Genomic DNA, 19274 nt, shown 5'->3' on the forward strand with positions numbered 1-19274 from the left:
GTGTCACCCTGACATCTGACACTGGCTTCCTCCACTGGGTCTTGGAGGTTATACTGCACGTTTATCCAACCCTGAGGGTGTGCAAGACAGTGGGTGACCAATCCCCTCATATGTGTCTTTACCGGGTGTTAGTGTGCAGGTCACTCAGCTGGCCTGCATGCCTTCCCCACCAGATGTGCCAGATGTGTGCAAAACTAAAAAGACCACCCTCCACCCACAGCTTGTTGGAGGTGGCTCTCCCTCCCTCCCCACCTTACCTCAAGCTGCAGCAAGGCAATTCCTATTAGCTTTTTTTTTTTCTGTTACTCTGGTTTAACATCAAATGCTAGAAATGATAAAAGAAAGAAAAGTGGCAATTTCACGGAAAGAAGCTGATAGAAGGTTATAGGAGGTCTTTGGTATCTTTATGATCCAGTGCTCATGACCTCCTGTGATAGGAATTGCCTTGTCATAGCTTTCTTCTGTATCACTCTCCTTCTAGGCTAGCTGGGATTCTGACAGCCTCCCAGAGCATCTGCTTCTACCCTCTTCCCGTCTGCTCTCCTTCTGTGCCTAGGAGCTCTTCTCCCTCTGGGAGTTTGATGGCCCTACACTTCCTTCTGCTTCAGCTTTGTCTTAGGCTTTGACATAGAAATCTTCACCTTTAGCAATTTGCTGTTAACCTTTGAGAACCCTAGCCCTTTCAGACTTCTACTGTATTTCCTCTTGGACAGTTTTGCTCTTTTGGCATCCCGGCTTCCCCAGTTCTACCCGTCCTACACCTGGCACTTGGTCTGGTCTAGCTGCTCTGCCTTTCCTGGGTCGGCCTAAATCCACTACCTCTTTAACCCCCCCCCATGTTAGATCAGCCTCTGGGCTCTTCCCAGATGTCCTGGTATTTCAGGATGCTAATCAGTTCATTTGCCTTGATTCTCATAATATCAAAGGTAAATATAATCCTCAGAGATATTTAGTTCTTTGTTTCCCTCACCCCCAGGATTGCTAAATTCGTTACCTACCCACCCCAACTCAAAACTTTCTTTCTTTGTCTAGGGCCTTCCTAACTAAAAGTTCTTTACAGTTCTCTCAAAGATATCTGCTCCGTTCATTCTCTGGACTTCAAACCCAGCAATGGTTCTGTTTTGCAACTACCACCACCACCATAGCCACTACCTCCAGGACATGGCTTAGGCTCCTTCTACCAGCCAGTTGGGCCTATGGTACATGGCTTCTATGAGAATCACCCCTACATCTCCACAGAATGTTAAAGCTGCCACTGTTCCTACCACCAATTCCACTGCATCTGCCCAGATTCATCATCAAAAATCCCCTTTTTCTACAACAGTGAGTTCCCTTTACCCTTCCATCCTCCACCCTGAAGCTGCACAGCACTTCAGTCTGCTCAGATCCCTGCACAGCTCTCAGCAAGAAACTTCAACAATTTGTACTTCAGCCAGTGTTATTTCAGGGTTGTCCAAACATACATAACTGTCATACTTAATCATTTGCTGGCTGGCCAGCTTGTTATGTGATCTGTTCTATGTACCCTGTCATTTTATGTTTGATAAAGTGATCTGAATGTTAAACACCCATGATTATTTCATACAGTGACTGTATGCAGATGCTACCATTCCTATTATGTTTAAGATGTATACTTGGTGACAAATGTATAAGCGTGAGTATGTACACACATAAGGTATTTTAAAATTATATCATAAATACATCTCTCTTACAATGTATTACAGACAATAACGTAGTTTGTGATACAGCATATGGGTTTCTTGCATATGAATTTTCATTTAAATATTATTTAATTCACAAAAACATGTTTTCAGGATTTTAAAAACAAGCCAAGTAAACACATCAGGGGAAAAAGAGGTATAGCCAGGTGTGACGGTGCATACCTTTCATCCTAGCACTTGGGAGGCAGGATTAAAGGTAGGTAGATGTATATCTGTGAGTTCCAGACCATTCAGGCATACATAGTATGTGTGATCTGGTCTCAAAAAAAGGGAAGTAAGATGATATAAATATAATTGCACCTTTGATTGAAAACGTTTACAAGAAATACTTTTGTGATGTAGGAGAAACTCTAGGTAATAAAAATTGATCCATTAAATTGATTAGTAAGTCAAAGGATTTGCTACTAAACTTCTTAGAAAATGTTATCTTATACAAAGTAGAATTTACCTAAAGGAGCACTGTCTCTGTACAACTGGAAGAGAAAGTACTGTGCTGAGCAGGCTTGTTAGAAATTGCAGGAAAGACAATTTTGTATGGTAATTTAAGTTTAGGGTTGCTGAGAAACGTGTCTGCTAATGTTTGTTCACCAAGATTGACTCCCAATTAGGCTCCATTTTCATAACACAAGGAAACAACCCTGACTAACAACCAACCATTAGAGCCATCTCTATGAAAAAGGACATGCTTTAATGAGCAGCTAAAGGGGACAGCACAGGGTCACAACCATCATTAAGCCCTGGTCTGCCATTAACTCCTCGGTGCTCTTATCAGGAAAAGCACAATTCTGCAGATGGGCAAGCTGAACTTGGGGAACAGCTATTCAAAAAGAACAGCACTAGTGTACTTAAAAATAATTCTGGCAACATCTGTTCTCTGTAAATTTCCCACCTACCCAAGTAGCCAGACTTGCTTTAACAGACAGAGTCTCCTGTCTCTTTTTATTGTTCAAAGTGTAACCTGGGTCCTGGACTTGAAGGAGATTTAAGAATGACAGTGTATGTAAAATGTATAAGCCCAAGGTCTGTATAAGCTGTTCTAGACTGATACCCTTTTGTGCATTAACCAGTACAAGTAACATGCCATTATTAAAGAGCTTTTTCCTTTATTTGTCTCTTACTGTGTGGAGTGGTTTGTCACTGAAAAGGCATATTAATTCCATAACATTTGAACAACAAATAATTTGCCATGGGCAGCTTATAATATTATATTCAGAGTTCCTGGAAAATAAAGTCAACTGGATGATTCCATTAATTTAAAAAAAAAAACATTATGTCTAGTAGAAAAGGAAAAAAATCATCTCCTCTTATATTTCTTAGATGCTCTTCTCTATCTTCCCTTGATCCTTCAAAGAGTAGGGAATAGCCATATCTGATCACCTGCAGTTTCACAGGGTAACACGTACCTTTGGGTTCAACACTGAAATCACAGAGTTGACATGTAAAGCTCCTCTGTCTTTCTGGAAACCAGACACATTATTCTCAAAGGTTATTTAGAAGCTCTCTTATTTTACAACTCTTACTGAAATGTACATCCTATAACTATCAAACTTTATGAGGCTAAAAGAAAAAGAAGACGAGAGGCTGAAAAGAATCCTTTTAAAATTCCAACTGGATATAGGTTTCCTAAGACATATGACAAAGTCCTGATGGTTCAACAATGTGTAAACTAATAACCCCAATTTGTTAAATTATGCCAAGTATGTAATTAACATTCAAGTCTTTCCGTAAGTTGGTAACTGTATTTGGTTATGCTACTGTGTCTCATAGTATTAAAAAAATAAAATAAGGAGTCACTGCCTTCAGTTGTCGACCTGTTATTGACAGCACCGGGCTTAAATAGTTCCAAGCAAATGCTCACACAGATGGCCCTGATTAAACTAAATGGGTCAAAAAGTCAAACCAAAGTCATAAAACTGGGGAAGGGACAAGTAGGAATGAGGAGAATGGAATTAGAATGTGAGTGAGCTAAGGGATGATGAGGAGAGGTTAATAATCAGAACGCGTTATATACATGTATGAAATTACCAAAGAACAAAATTAATAAAAAAAAATAGTTTTCCTTGTGAGGAAAGCAATCTGGGAGAATATGTTAAATAACTTCCTTATCAAGTTATTTAATCATAGATGGTAAGAGTTTAGGAGCTCTGTCAAGCAAATCTATTGGCAAATGCCAGTTGTACATAAATCTACATGACTTACTTGCTTGTCTTCCTATAATTGAAGAAAAAATATATATAATGCTAATCATGAATGTAATATACTTTCACTTTTAAAAAGAAAACAAGATAAAAGGAAACCAATGAGTAGATGAGGGAAAAGCATGCATATATGAGACTATATTTTAGTCATGAAAGGATTTTGGTGTGATATCTGCAATGTAGAAGATTCAAGTAAGTTGCTCAGGGTTTGTGAAAGATAAAACCTAAGGATGTTTAAACACTAGAGTTATTAAACTTTATGTTTGATGATTCAAGGTTAAAATTCATGAAGTCAAAATTGAACACTCCAACTGATACTTTGTTTACAACAAGATTTTTATAAGTATTGATTTCACTCTAAATAATATTTATGAAGCCACATTGAGAACAAGAGTATCTCTTTCAGCATTGGTTAAATTTTTACTGCATTAACAGTAGAAAACATTCTAGTTAAAGAATTAATCCTACCTGACACATTCCTACTGAATTGCATAACAATTATAAATGTATTTTTCTAATAATCATAAAATTTATTTTTTATGAACAATTAAATATATTGTGCCTTAAGTCATCTAGGCTGATGATTAAATACACAAGTACCAATAATAAATAATGAGTTTTTCCACATGAAGCTCCTGGAAAAATGAAGATGACTAAACGATTTTATTAAGTAAGAGAGGAGTTTGTCTAGTCCATAGGGAAAAACTGTACTCATAAAGTTATTAAATCTTGTTTTGCTTAAAAGATATTTGGAATTTTTGTGGTGTATTGCAATTGATTAAAGTACTACTAATCTTGTATTTAATTTATTTTTCATTCCTCTCTCTCTCCCTCCCTCCTCTCTTTCTCTCTCTCTCTCTCTCTCTCTCTCTCTCTCTCTCTCTCTCTCTCTCTCTCTCTCTCTCTCACACACACACACACACACACGCACACACATACACACACACACACACACACACATACACACACCACATGTTACCTCTACCTCATTAGAAGTTAGAAACAGCTAATGATTTAAATGAAGTCTTTTAATTTAAGTTGAAACACTGAGCATTAGTTTTTTGTTGCTATGTTAAAAAAATGACAAAAAGCAGGTTAAAGAAGGAAGAGCTTAATTTGATTTACCGCTATAGAAGGACAGAGTCCTTATGGTAGTGAAGACATGACATGGCAGCAGGATTAGGAAGCTGGATGATCACATTTCATCCACACATATGAAACAGAGGGGGAGATAAGGAAGTAGAGGTAGGCTATAAAACCATTATGTGTTTTCCTAGAGATGTACTTCCCTGCATCAGGGCTTCACATTAACTTTTTTGTTGCTGAAGGAGGCATGCTAACAGGTAACCAGAGCAGGTAGCTGAGAGATCACATCTCCAAACACAAACATGGAACACACACACATTGAGAACAAATTATTAGATTATACAGTGTGTGTGTGTGTGTGTGTGTGTGTGTGTGTGTGTGTGTGTCTGTGACAGGGGGGATATGGTGAGGCTATAAACCCTCAAAGCCCACTCCCATATTCCTCCAACTAGGTCATATATCCCAAAGGTTCCACAATGTCCCCAAGAGTGTCACCAAATTATGAAACAATTGTTCAAGTAATGAGCCTAGGGAGATTTGATTGCCAATCTTAGTTATCAACTTCAGTACATTTGGAATCAATGAAATTCCAAGCAGCTGAGCACTGTGAGGGATTTTCTTTCTTTTTTCCTTTCTTCCTTTTTGTTAAATAAATATTTGCATATCTCTCATGCTTTATTTTTATACTTCTTTAATTTTAATTAATACACCCTCTCCGCCTCCTCTACCCTATTCTTCCTCCATTTTCACTTAATTTAAACTTTAAAAATTTTTCTCTCACATATTCCACTCCGCTCTCTCCAGTTTTCCCTCTGTTCTCTCCTCCCAGTATCTTCCCCCACCTCCCCTCCCACCCACTCCTCAATTTTCTTTTAGAAAGAGGCAGGCCTCTTGGGGATATCAACCAAATGTGGCATTTCAAGTTGCCATAGTACTAGGCCTCATATCAAGGCTGGACAAGGCAACCCAGTAGAAGCCTTAAGGATTGCCCTTGCTCACTTACTAGTTTTTAAACAGTTGAAAATTATTTAATATCTTCTGAAGGAAACTTTATTCTGAGTTCCCTCCATTTTAAACAGAGCTATCAGGTCAAAAACAAATGAATTCCTTCCTACTATGAAAAGGGGAAGGAAATTAACTAGTTCTAGCCAATTGGAATACTAGATTTATATTAATATTAAATATGGCGAGATTTCAGAACACAGTCCAAGAATGTGGTCTGTAAGATTTCTGAGTACTTCTGGGAAGACTCCAAGAAACCAAGACAAGCGTCTTGTGACCTCAGTTTCTTCAAAAACTGGGATTGTTCTTGGAATGTGTTTTCATGCCCCTCCCAGGTGTAGGGGATAGGAGTGAGTTTATTTTATATTATTCATTGCAACTGGCATTGTTATTTTTATATACCTCCATGGAAAAACATGTTTGGTCTGCATGTGACTTGTCCACCAAGTGAAACTTGCTCTTGTGGTTGTATAATTTATTCATGTGGCTTATTTTAACCCTCAGCATATAAATTGTCTGATGCTCTGAATAAAGTTGACTATTATATGAGATTTTAGTCTGCCTCATTTATGGCCTCCATTCTCCAAGGTCCCACCACCTCTAAAGTAACAGTGAGATAAAAAATATAAAATAATTTTAATTCCATTCACTCAGAGATGTAAATTAACTCTACTTATCTAATTTATACAGAAGATACTGATCTCTGATACTAAGAATATTCTTGGTGCATTATATCTTAAGAGTGGGGATTTCTTGATTAGATGATTATTTTCAATTTCTTTTATATATGTAACTAGGACTGGAAAAATTAAACAATATTTTTATTTTGCTAACAAAATAGAAATGGGCAATATTAGAATGACTTCTCTAGAATCCCATTTTCCCTTATGACTATTAAAATATAAGATTTGGTTATGCTGGATAGTCTATGGCATTCTGATTTCTACCATGTTTGACCTCTTGTTTCTTACATTGACATCTGTAATTTTTGGTAAGTGGGAAAAGAAAGATTTTTATTTAAAAAGTACTATATTATTATCTAATTTCTTTCATATTGTGACTTTTAATTTATATTCCTAAGCTAAAATATCAGTCAGCTATTATTATCAATACCAAGATGATAAAACATATCAGGTCACTATTTACAAATTATAGTGATAATAATTGAAATATAAAAGATCAATCTTTTCTTAGAATTAGAGCTAGGCACTGCGTATGAGGTGTTAACTATAAGACCAAGCTGGACAAAAGAAAAAAAACTAAAGTTAAAAGATAATTTATTCTTTTAAACACTACAAATATAAAATAAGATTATTTCACAGAATGCAGGTAACTTTGGATACAAGGGGAAATATCTAGTTCATCTATTTTAAAAGCAACATAATGTTTAACCTTGTTATATTTATGTATTCACTTAATCTGCTACTTTTACTCTACTAGGCCAGAAAGCCTTTTTGAGTTAGGTGTACTCTTCTATTATATGCCACATGTAAATACTGTCCAGATGTAGAGAGGAATAATGGAAGAAATTACAAGTCAAGCCTGATCATGATGACTAATGGATTTGATATAATCCAAGAGTTTCTTTTTTAATGGCCTTAGCAACTATTCTTTTCTCCTGTCTATTCAAATTCATTATATTAGATCCTAGGAAGAAGCATTTCTAACACTGAGAGATATTAAATAATATTTTAAAATTAAGTTTTGGCCTCTGCATGCACAACATGATGCTTGGACAACAGACAGCACTGAGAACTACATTTCCCATAGAGAAGACACATTTGTATTGCACATCCTACAAAGGTTGACTAGACCTTCAGTCATTGTGGAGAAATTGGAATACTGTAGGTCCAGTGTCTAGTTACAAATTATCTTAGGTACCATGAGCCTTTGAATAGTTATTGTCCTCCTCTGTGTATTCCCTAACATCCTTGTGAGCATTAGGTAAACTCATTGGAATTTATGAACATACCTCTAGCTTACACCAAACTCAAAGCAAAGAATGTCATTAGACAGCATCTTAGGACTGTAGAGAGAAGAGGGTTATCTCCACTTTGCTGTAATCTACCTACCTTATGTGTCCACCATTTTGTTTGGAAAGCATATTGATTTATGCTGCTTTTTGTTCTGTTACTATAAAAATTTAAAAAACTCATTATGTTAGAACATAGTATCTGGGGTAACCTAAATCTGTATTCTAGACTATGATCATGCGCACGTGACTCCAGAATAAAGTATCTTTTATTTCCTTTGAGGTGAGAGCTGTGTATTTTATCTTGGCCATTCTACAGAGCTATAACGAAGAACGAAGAGAGTATTTACTAAGAGGATGGCAAAGGTATATAAAATTTTACTTAGATATGAAGCATAAATTCAGGAGATATATGCTGCATGTGACTCTAATAATAGCATTGTATTCTAGAAAGGTGAAATGAAGAACGATCACCTGTCATGCCTAAGGCCCTGGGTTTGATCCTCAGCAGGTGATGGGCCTGGGTGGGAGATTGAAGCTCAGTCTTCTTAATCTTTTTACAAAAAGTAAGCATGTGTGGTGGCAAATTTGCTAATGAGATTGATTTAGACATTCCACAATGTGTGTTTAAAACCCGTACGTTGCAGGAAACCTTCAAGTTTTGATAATTAGAACAATGAAGAAATTAGAAGGGAAAAACCTATGTGCTCTAGAGATAAGAGCTTCCTGAAGTTCTTGGGGAAGAAAGAGCCAGGACTTTTTGGTACCCTAAGTGTGTTGTTGTGAATCTGAGTCCTCAGGAACACACAACCTGCATGAGCTGGCTAGTTTGAGGTTCATGTCTTACACAGGACCTCATCAAAACCTTCCGTTTGGAAAATTCCAACCTGAAACTACCAGAGTGACCTCTATATACTTTCATATTAGATGAGAGTGCTTCAATTTTCTCTAATGGATGTTCTGTCCCTTTTTCTTGTGGACAATTATCCTGTAGCAGGAAATAAAAATAAAAGATAATGTCTTTCATTAACTAGGAAAGCTATTTTGTGAAAGTTGAGGGTGCAGAAATTAGTCCCCTCTCAACAATATTTTACAAAAATGTTCTCTGGTCATGTCTACTTTCATTTTCCCTTATTTAAGGGTTATGAACTTGTATTACCTGTACTCTGTCATGAAGTTAAACACTCAATCTAATGCTCTGTATTCAGTAGGTGCCTAACAAATGAGTACTAACAGATTGATCTATACTACTCAAAGATGAATCATCATGTATATGTGGTTGTGATGCTACAAGAAAATGCAATAATACAACATGAGTCCATGTAGCAAAATGCACAAAGTAATTGTGTATGCTATGTATTGATAAGACCCAGATATTAATGTACTTTTATGAAGTCCAAAAATCTTATGCATCCTCTAACTAGGGATGGGAAATATTATCTCCAGCTATTTGAGCAACATGCTTAGAGAAATTGTCCCTGATCACAATACATGCTTAAAGAGTGTGGATTTTTAGAAGAGGACTTAATCTTTGAGCAAAAATACTTTAACTCACTCTTTCAATCCATGTGCTCAGACATTACTAAAACCTTTGTTAAGAACTAGGCCAAGAAATCCTGTCTTATGTTTATTTCAAATCCTTAATATTAAAAACAATCACTTTTCTTTTGATCTAGCCTCTGACGGCAATTCACAATCATTCATGCATATGAAGACCATTTTCAGAAGTTCCATAGTTTCCTCTTCTCTATGTAAAACAATTTTACCTTCTAAAGAATAAAAAAGAGCAGGACTCAGCCTTAAAATGTTTACCTGTGCCCAGCAGTCCTTCGGTGGCCTGTTTTCTATACATGTACTTTGTTTAATTACTGGATTATGTACTGTCTTAGTATTTCAAACAACTAGGATGTAAACATAAACAGCATATTGCAGGGACATCACTTCACCCTAACTTTCTATTAACATTTAAAAGTAAGACATTACAGGATTAAATAGAGCCATGGTGGTAAAGCTAATAAAAGGAATATTTAGATTAATCCCTAAATTCTAGTCAAATTCCAAGAATCTGATCTGCCGTGTCCCTAAATATAATCACCGCAGGATTTCTATTCTTCTAAGTCTATTATTAATAATTTACTATTTCAGTTTTGAGGTGAAAAGAACAGGAATGAAAACTTAGCATTTACTGAATATCTATCTATAATTTGCCAGTCAAGCTAACTATGATGATTACCAGTATTATCCAATCTTTTAAAGAGGGAGAAGAGTTAAAGGAGTTCCTTAAGGTCACAAAGATGATGAATAGAAGATATTCAAATCCATATATTTTTGCCCCCAAAACTCAGGCCTCTGTACCATATAGGATATAAATCTCCTTCAAGTTAATAACCTGGTCCAGGCTCAAAGAACAACCAGTGATAAGTGTTTCCTTTGAGTCTCATCTCAATCCTATCTTCTAGAATGGAAGAAACAGACACTTCAAAGTAGAAAGCCAAGGGAAGGTAAAATGACTCAGTTAACAGAATACTCTTTCTGAGCCTGCAGATTCTACAAGAGGTTGGTTTCTTTGACATGCTATCTCATCATGCTAACCATGTGTCTAACAACAACTCTCCTTTGACCATCACCATCTTCTTTGCTAACATGTTATTCTAGGTTGAGCAGTGGAGGCATCATAAGTCACTGATTTCTCAAAGTATTCTGTGCCAGACATATTTTAAGTGCAGAAGACATTTTGTTCTTTTTATTTGTGAGGACAGCCTGAGGGGCATAGCAGACATCTGACCTGGGAAATCTCAGATTCGTGAGGGTTTTTTAAAAAGATTTCTTATTTTAAAGTTACCTGTGTTTTTATGTTTGGTGGGGGTATGTACATGTGAGCACAGGTAACTGGGGAGGCCAGAGGAAAACTTTGTTGTATCTCCATGGAGCTACAACTACAAGTGGTTGTGGGCCACCCCATGTGGATGATGGAAACCAAATTTGGGTCCTTTTCATGAGTAGTAAGCATTCTTAACTGCTGAGCCATCTCTTCGGCCCAGAGTTCATGCTCTTAACCACAAAAGTCTAATGCATTTCTAGGTGTGGGGTTAGAATACAGCAGCAAAGCAAAAGAGAAAAGGCCTAAATTGATACTGAAGCTGACATTAGAAACAGTGTAGCTTCTGTCTAAACAAAGCCTTTAAGTTTATGTAGTTCTTTCCACATCTATAAATTCAGCGTTTCCTCAAAAATACTGTGTGGGGAAGAGAGATATGATATACTTAGACTCACTTTTTTCAAGGAAACAGTCCAGACCTAAGATACCATAAAAGGAGAGATAAATATGTAATGCTCAGAAAATCATGAGCACAGCAGGGTCTACCGTTCATGACTTTTTCTCCATTCCAGTATTCTAGAGTTCCTTACCTGGAACTGGCTTTCAAATATTTTTGTATTGTGACAGATAAGACAGAAGCTTGCTATAAGAATTATAAGGTTCAGCATGACACCAGATCACAATATTCATTTTGTCTGTCACATCCATATTCTATGTGGTGGTTAGCCTCAGTTCTCAACTTGATTGAGTAAAAATCACCTAGAAGACATGAGGGGATTTTCAGAGAGAATGAATGGAAAGGGAAAGACCCATGTTCCAAGTAGCCAGTCTTCCAATGAGGTCCAATGAAAAGCAGTGTGCATCTGACTCTCTTCCCTATTTCCTGAGTGTATCCATTTGTAGTGACAATTTTTGGAATTTTGGTTTCTTTAAAAACAAACACAGAAATATCATCAGAATATGTTTTCTTTTAATTCCAGGTGTGGAGATAGGAGGCTGCTTCACAGCAGCTAATTCTGTTTTACCTTGTGCTCTAGCAGAGGTGTGGTTTTGCAAGGTATAGATAGCTTCTGTGATTGTATGATGTTTGGAATTCTGGAGACTTTTAAGAGGGTATATAAATGCTAGAGCCCTGATAGAAGAGTTGTTATTGCTATTGGCCATAATTTGTTAAGTAGTCATGCACAAAGAAGAAATAATAATAAGAAGAAATTAGATGTCCTGACTGTGAAGATTAAACTTGCCACAAGGAACTTGAAGCCCCTAATTAGCAGGAAGATGTCTAATGATCATGCTCCCCACCCCTTATGATCCCTGACTTTATTCAGGGATTCCTTTCCTTTCCTCTCTATTTTTCTCTCTTCATCTAGTGTTATGGGGTTGAAAGGGAAGAAGAAAAGGGTGGAGAAGGGTTAAAAAAAAGAGGAACCCTCAAAGTAGTCAAAGTCTGTTGCTGAAATCAGACACCTTTTGTTGTCTTTTTCTTTTTGTTTCTCTTTCGCCCTTTTTATGGCCTTCCAGTATGTGCTCAATATTAGCAAGGAACTACAGGACTTCAGCACTACATTGGGACTGCTAAGGCATCCTGCTTTTGGGCCCAACCATGTTTACTGTGTTCTTTGAATGCCAATTGCCATTTTAAAAGTACCAAGCCCCTATCTTGTAAATCTGTCCTGTATATATGTATGTATGCACGTACATCTGTATGTATGTAAGTATGTGCCTATCACTTATCTCTGCACACAAACATACAATCTATTGATTTGGTTTTTCTAGAGAACCTTGCATAATATGTCTGACACCAACAATTGGAATTCAGCACATGGGATAAGGCCGGCAGGTAATAGGTCTACTAAATAAATTATCTAAGTTATCAAAGTGTAACCAATGGACTCTAGAAAGAGGGACAAAGCTTTATAATATTTGAATTTAAGAAACTCAGTCTTAGAAGAGTTATGAACTCCAAAGTGTACTATGTCCTAAAGGGATATACAAGAACTCTGGACATACTTTGGAAACATACAACGGTCCTATCTAGTCATTTGTTTATATTAACATTGCCTAGAAGCAAAGAGGATAAGAAAAACAAAATTCCCTCAATGAAAGAAAGACCTAGGGGTGAAATAACAACCAAAGTGTGAGTACTGATTTCAAACTCAGAGGTTTCATTTATATCTTTAACATGTCTAGATGGGAATTAGCCTTTTCTCTTAAACACACACACACACACACACACACACACACACACACACACACACACACATGAGTTCTGTATTGGTTTATCCAAAGAAAATAAAACTAGCAACAAAACAAAACAAAATAAAAACCCTTTAATTTTAAAAAGTTACAATGTCTGTAGGCGTCACCTTTTCCAAACCTACTTTATTTGGGGTTCTTTAAATGTTCATACCCCCCTTCCAACCCACCTACCCTAGATAAGAGAGAAAGGTGGTTTAAGGGAACAAGAGAAATGGACCTTTTTGAATTCAGTTCCTGGAAGCCATTCCCCTGGCCTAGTCAGCAGGATTTCAGCAGATCAGCAATTCCACCAAAGTTGCTACTGGAACCTGGAACAGCAGCCAGAGGCCCAGAGGTCCGATGCCTTCAATAGAGCAGTCTCTCTAGGAGTGACTCAAAGTGGAGCGATGAATGTCAAACAATAGCAAGACCCCAAAAGCCCCATATCTCTGCTCAGAGTCTGTACTAGGATGTTTTTCAGCTGGCAAAAACCCAAGACCCTTCCCCCACCCTGAAGTGGTTTGACTTCTAAGTGGATAAACATCACCTGCTCTCTCACAAGCTTGGGATCAAAACAAAGCATGTTAACATCCAATACCTATCCCACACTTAGGATCAAAACCAAAACGTGTTTATATCCACTATAAATGTCTTTTGATCAAATTCACAAATTCACCCTGGCTCTTATTCCCCTGTGACTCCTCTTATGTCCTATCGGGCTTCCAATGTCATGCCCTCTATTTGCTTGTTAGCTCATTGGGTCCACTTAGTGCTTTCAGTATGTGTATTGGTGTAGGTTCATCCACTGGATTATGGGGAGCCAATCAGGGTCTGGAAGAAAACTGACTCATTCTCCCATAGTAGCCATCAACTGACAATAGCTCCTTAGCAAGTGTGGAGGGAGGGCATGCTGGAAGTATGACTGGCTTGATCTTATCCTGGTAATCCTAGTTGCTCTGAGTTAATGAATGCAAAGGGACTGCCATGTCTGGAAACATGTTCCACAGTAGTTCTCTGTAACTTTTAGTTCATACAATTTTTGTGCTCCTGCTTCTATTACGAACATTTGGGAAAATGGTTGTGATATAGCTGTCTCCTTAAGGCTGAGCACGCCACAGTCTCTTATTCTTCACATGTTGTATAGTTGTGGGTCTCTGAATTAATTGCCTTCTCCTGTAAAAAGAAGTTTCTCTGATGAGGGCTTGGTGATACATGACTTTATGAGTATAAATACAAATACTTAACAGGAAGCTTAATACTATGTCTATTTGGCAGAAGAGTAGTTTTCGGTTCTCCCCTAGAACCAATTACCCATTCAGAAATGGGTTCCTGTACTGGGCTTCAGTTATGTCTTATGTAGCAAGCCTTACATCTAATCAGAAAGTAGTTACAAACTCTTTGAAACTTTTTATTAGCTTTTGAGACTTTCATAGAATGTGTTTCGATCATATTCATCCCTCTCACAACTCTTCCTGAGTCCATAGCCACCTCCCTATCCACTCAACATTACATTCTTTATTTTTTTTTTCTCCATCAAGAACAATTTGTGCTGAGGATGTATGGCCTCCCATTAATCTATGGGTATACTAAGTCATTAGAGGTCAGCTTAATACTATGTCAATTTATCGAAAATAATTGTAGTAATTTATCCACTATGATATATTTTGATTTAGGTTCTTGGCCCAATAATAGTGTTGGATATGGGACTTGGTTTTTTTTAAAGTGCAAAAAGGTTAAAAAAAAAAAAAACAGTAGAAGAGAGAGAGCAAGAAAGTAAATATGAGGGAAAAGACCAGAGAAAGGCTGACCAGAAAAAATGTAAGAACAAAAGAAAGAGTATGTGGAGTGGCACTTAAATCCAACAAAAAATGGTTATTTCCACACCACTATTGCACCATTGGGAATGTCTTGCCAGGCCAGTCACTATTGTAGCTCATATGGTTCACAGCTGGATATTGTTGGTGATTGCTTTTCTACTCTGGTAATGTGCATAGCACCTTCTAGAACTATGAGAAGTAGCCAGTAGGGATGAAGCTTCCAGGTCAATACCAGAATGATTTGATTTTCTATGACTCAAATATGTGGGATCTTCAGAAATGAACTTTTACATCAAGTTCTGGAGGGTAACCAAAAACACTGGCAATAGCCTGTAATATTTAGGTGTTTATGAAATCATACTAGTCAACAACTCCAAAATAAGTAACCCACTCAGGGCACTGGTCGTTTTACTTGTTAGGATATGGTGTCTCGTTGTGGTATCATTGCTCCATGGTGGGGGGTGGGGAGAGGGAATTTGGGCAGCCTTGATCCAAACTAAGTTTTGCAATGTGCTAGATTGTGTCTGTCCAAGACAAGTTTAGTGCAATCTGATAAGATTGTACTTTTAATGATTTTGATTATTAAAATGGGTTTTAGCCTTACCAATTATAATAAATGACACTCTAAAACCAAAAGTACATGTTAGGCAGCCTGAGCAGAGCATTGAGCATGCTAAACTACTGTCAAGTGTTAATTCATAGCCAGGATGACAAGATCTGACAACCATTCTTATTTAGCATAAAGAAATGCATGCAACACTCAACCTGCTTTAGAAAATAACATAAAAATTAGTTCTGTGACTTATTGGTTAGTAGCAGTATCATAGTTGGGTTATGTCACAGAAATGTCTTCTTAACAGCAAAGTCCAAGAAGGAACTATATTTTGTGCCCCTACTAGAGAAGTAAAGTGGGTTTGGGTACCTCTTGTTTGATCCTAGATATAACAGTCTAATTGTTTGTTTCACCTCCCTTTGCCCATTTTCATTGGCTTAAATTAATATCCCTGCCAATATAAGGAACATTGGTTTAATAATTTACTAGTTATATGACAGTGAACAAGTTACTAAAACACTCATTATTTTAGCTATGAAATGAAGATATAGGTAAGACTAGCTGCCACATAATAGTAATGTTCAACAACCAAAAATTGAATAAAAGGAGGCTATTATCAGCTTATTAGTAGGAAATATGTCTCAGTCTGGAAAAGTTCAGATCTTAAAGTGTTTGCTTTTTAGGTGTTAAAGAGATTGATTCTTTAAGTGTTTTGCTTGCACCAGGCAGCCCAGCAATTTTGATGCAGGATATTATATAAGTCTCAAGATGAAGCAAATCTCTGCTGTAAGAAATTGCTTGGATATCAAAACTGCTGCAAAAGCGTGATTTCAAATTCTTACTTGCTTTCTGTATATCCCTGACCGCTGACAGTTCTGAAGCTTTAATTTGTTGCTCCATACCTACCACCTCCATAATATTTGGAACCCACCATTTAACTCCCAATTCTGCCTCCCCCAGATTAAAACAACATACATTTTCCTAAATTACCCTTCTTCCACTGACAGATGACAAGTGTAGGCTGTTATAACAATGGATTCTCCAGGCAAAGCTCCAAAAGAAAGCAGAGGATTAAAGATGATCTACACAGTGTCAGCATATTTTAATTTAATAAAATGTATAAAAATGGAGTGTTATGCTCTAGACATAATACTTTTCTGATGTGGCTCTTCACTTCCATATTTATCTTCTGGTCATGTAGTGAGAGAATATGTGTTGCCCTTTAGCTGACAGATTAATAGATCCCAACTGTATTCCTTCTATGTGTGGGCTAAATTTTCAGCAGGATCATCTTTCAACAGACTGGAGAAAACCAGCCTAGCATAAACATGTACATCAGCTCTTCAAAGGCTGTTCGGTATCCCACTCCTATATAATCTTAACTGGACACTGGAGAGAGAGAGAGAGAGAGAGAGAGAGAGAGAGAGAGAGAGAGAGAGAGATATTCAGAATGAAACCCCATGGATTACAGAAATAGTTCAAGAGAGATCCAGTAGGAGAGAAAGAAAGAGGCACAAAGTATGTATGAATGAAGAGACAAGAGAAAAACTGCTCAGAAAAATGTAAGAACAGAAGAAAGAAAAGAGCAGGTTAAAGAAAAACAAAAAATGTGCAAATAGCATTAGGTCTTTGAAGATAGGGTAAATCAGAGCCAAACAAGAAAGGAAAAAACTAAGATTGTCAAAAGTCTTGTTTGGAAAAGGACAAAATTTCCAGAATCCTAACAAGTCTGCTTCTTACATGGCATTAAGCCATTTTTGCTAGCTTCAAAATAGGATTACACTTGACACCTGTCAAGGCTATTGCCTTGACAAGCAAATATAGAACGTAACTTGTGACATTCATGGCACACCTTAAACTGTGATAACTAGGGCAAGTTGACGGGGGAGTTAAAGGGAAGTGAGGCATAAAGAAGCTTAGAAAGTCTGGAACTTTTTGATACAAAGACAAAGACAGAAAATGCTCACTTGCACTTTTTAAAATTTATTTTTGTTTGGGATTTATTTTCTTTCTATATGTTCATCTGGAAAATGGAGGTGACTACTTTTTCTTTACCCCTATCTGTCTATTTCCTTTTTTTCTCTCTATCTTAAAGACCCAACTTCTACTGATGCCATCCTAATGGTCTCCAGGGATATTAGAATGTCATCTTTCTTAAGTTCTATGGCTCTAGTCTCACCTTCACATCCAAAGCCCTACTCACAGTCTGTTGTGGGCCATCCCAAAACTGCAATATTTTTCCTAATGAAGTTGCAGTTGCCAGGGTAGGAACTGGAGACTGAATTTTTGTCTACTGCCATAGCAGCAGTGTGGGATTTTGCTCCAATTTGAACAATAGTGTATAAAGAGGTTAATTTTCTCTAGATAAAGATTCCTATAAAAGATTGTGTGTGTGTGTGTGTGTGTGCATGTACCCTTCACTAAATTGTTTTTCTGTTACATTAATTTGCCATCATTGTTATAGTGAAGATGTAATTGTTTAAATTAGTTTAACCAGAATTATTTTAAATTATATATTATTTTTTAAACTCAGATGGTTAATGTTTCTAATGTTTATGTAAGTATAGGTGTTGCCTAATTGAAAGTAAACACAATTTAAATCAGTGAATGCCCCCCCCCCCAATTTTTCCTGTCCTCTGCTTCTAACTTCTCTGCCCCATAAATTGCCCATAATTAGAAGTGGGCTGCTTCCTGTGATGTTCTCATATGAACTCTGAATTTCTAAAAGGTAGCTATTTGTCTTTTGACTCTGGTCTAAGAAAGTAACAAGAATTTGTCTTACCAAAACTCTATCCCTGAATTAAAACTTTCCTTGGTGGTTAAATCCAGTAGGTCGAGTAACCGTAGTCAGAGAATTTGTTCTATTGTAGAGGGCTATGAAGGGACAAAGGAAGACTGATCCACTCAGTCACAGTGCACCAAGGACTATGTCAGTTGTTGGTAAGTCCATGGCTTCCTCTAACTCTCAAGATGCTGTCAGATAGCATTATTCTCCTTAGACAGAAAAACACCCAGGCACTAAAAAGTTGAGTGATTGTATGACTCATTGTCATACAGCTCATATGTACCAGGGACTAGATTTGGAGGGAGGGCTACTCAATTGCAAATACTATGTTTTTACCCCTGTGATTTGCTAACTCCTAAGGTTAGTAAATCTCTTACTAGCAGAAGCTAACTGCTGTTGTTCAGACTTGACTTCTGGAATCACATGTCAGTAGTTACTTTGTACTCTGTCAACTTCCTCTTCTGTGGCATCTGTGGTACCATTCTGCTCTGATTTTATTCCTATTACTCTAATACCTACCAATTTATATGTAATGCTGCTTTCAATTTCTTTGTTTTAATGATTTATTCTCTGTTTAGTCAATGTTATTGACTCTTATGGTTTATTTTCTGTTGCCAAATATTTGGATGTGGTAAGCTCTCAAGATTCTATTTTTGAACTTTACGTTCTTTCCAAAGATCTAGGATCAAATTGTTGAAGCCTCCTCAGACTCTTTCAATGGACATGATATGGCCACCTTAAACTCAACATGTCAAAAAAAATCAGCCTCAATCCCACTCAAAGTCATTCCCAAACTTAGTCCTATACCCATCATGATAATTCTTCTCTGTTAATCGTGTTCCAATAAATCTATTGTGTTAGCTGCAAAAATGAATTTGTGGTCTTCTATTGAAGCACTGTATTTCCCAATATGTTAAAATATACATAAAATAAGTATGCCATTTTAATAATTTTAAGTACCAATTACATTCATGATATTATCATTATCAGATTCCAGAATACTTCCACCATCCCAAACATACATCCTGTATCAATTGATTAATAACTTCTTATTACTACACCCTCCTTGAGGTCTACTCTAATT

Source organism: Acomys russatus, chromosome X, assembly GCF_903995435.1.
Source record: "Acomys russatus chromosome X, mAcoRus1.1, whole genome shotgun sequence".
NCBI lineage: Eukaryota > Metazoa > Chordata > Mammalia > Rodentia > Muridae > Acomys > Acomys russatus.